Here is a 2,082-nt window from a genome sequence, read left to right on the forward strand (position 1 = left end):
ATCGTAGAGCTCATCCAAACTGTGGAAAAGGCCCTTTATGATCTAAACGAACTGGATAATGCAGACGCCTTAAAGAACCCACTGGTGATTAGATCCATCGAGAGCAAACTCCCAGAAACTCTGAAGAAAGACTGGCTCACCTATGCTGCTGACAGAGGAAACACTGTTAACCCCCAGAACCGCTTCGACAAGCTCATCACATTCCTAAAGTCCCAAGAATCTATATATGAGCAACTAGATCAACTGAGCAACGTCTTTGAACCCGCCAAGGAGCAGACTAAGCTCATCAAGTATGCCAGAACAAAGTCAGCCAAGTCCAGCAGTGAAACAGCAGGCTGCATCATTTGTGGTGACCCAAAGCACAGAAGAAGACTCTATTTCTGCAGAAGGTTTAGGATCAACCTAAAGCCATCGGAGAAGAGGGATGCAGCACAACAGCTCGGTGCCTGCAAGAGATGTCTCGAGGTCCACAGCAGCGACCCCTGCAGAAACACCACGTATCTGTGCGGGAACCCAGAGTGCAAAGACCAACACCATTACCTTCTCTGTCCAGTTGCCAGACCCCAGTCCCAAAGAACACCTAAATCCAGTCCAGTGAGAGCTGAGGGGAAAAGATACACCGAAGCTCAAAAAGACTTCCTATCCAGGCTTACCCCTGAGCTGGCGCAGCAGTGTCGAGACACCTTCTGCAACGTCACATCCAGAGCATACAACACCACAGCAGTTGAAAGAGGTCTTCTAGAGGAAAATGGCTTGCATGAGTATCCAGTGATCCTGATGCTCTTTGATGTCACTGCCAACGATGGACAGAGAATTGGGACCCTCATCGACCTGGCATCAGACACGAACTATATAACACATAGAGCTGCCAGCAAGTTGAACCTGAGAGGTGAAGATGTGACACTGGTGGTTTACGGCGTTGGAGGGATGAAGGTGTCTGTTGCAACTAAGCGCTACCTCCTCAAGATTCGGGTCAACACTCCGAGAGGGACCCTCAGGTCACATCAACTAATCTGCTATGGCCTTGATAAGATTGCAGAATTTCACAGACATGTTCCAGCTATTAAGCTACAGAAAATCTTCCCAGATGTTCCCCTAAGAGACCTTGCTAGACCCAAAGAGGTGCAACTCCTGATCAGCCACAAGGAAGGCCAGCTAGTACCCCAGAAGGTTCGTTCTGTTGGCAACCTTGTGCTCTGGGACGGCCCCCTCGGCAAGACGATCGGAGGCACACACCCGGACCTCTTTGAAGAAGTCACCTTAATGGCCCACACATCAAAGACACACTTCGCAAGATCCATGAGAACTGCAGCAGTCAAATACAGTGAACTCATCTGTAGAGATCCAATCTCCTGCCAGTCTCCCGACAAGCCCCACACCCAGTCCAATACAGCCACTAGCAGCAGAGACTTTCTGAAGTGGTGGAAGTGGGAAAGTATTGGAGCTGCTTGTGAGCCAAGATGTGGAGGATGTCGCTGTGGGAATTGCCAACCCGGGGGAAAAGAAATGACACTGGCTGAAGAAAGAGAGATGGAGATAGTGAAGAACGGGTTGATGTATGTGAATGGAGACCATCACAGCCCTGATCCCCACTGGCATGCCAAGTATCCCTGGACAGAAGATCCAGCATCTCTACCCAACAACAGGAGAGCGGTTGAAGCCACATTCCTCAGGACAGAGAAGCAGCTGGCAAAGGAACCGGAGTTGAAGACAGCCTACATGTCACAAGTCCATGAAATGCTTCATCGCAAAGCTGCAGTGAAGCTATCCAAAGAGGTTCTGCAGAGTTGGACTGGGCCAGTGTGGTACATAAGTCACCTGATTGCACCAAATCCACATTCAGTCTCCACCCCAGTGAGGCTAGTATGGAACAGCAGCCAGAAGTACAGAGGCCTGAGTTTGAACGACATACTAATCAAAGGTCCTGACGTCCTGAACCCAATCAGAGCTGTCCTACTGAGGTTCCGAGCTGGTGTCTTTGCTGCCCTCGGTGACATCCGCAAGATGTACAACTCTGTCTGGTTGGAAGAGAGAGAGGTCCACCTGCACAGGTTCCTGTGGCGTGACACTGAAAAGGCTGAA

The sequence above is a fragment of the Entelurus aequoreus genome, linkage group LG03 (assembly GCF_033978785.1).
Source record: "Entelurus aequoreus isolate RoL-2023_Sb linkage group LG03, RoL_Eaeq_v1.1, whole genome shotgun sequence".
Classification (NCBI taxonomy): Eukaryota; Metazoa; Chordata; class Actinopteri; order Syngnathiformes; family Syngnathidae; genus Entelurus; species Entelurus aequoreus.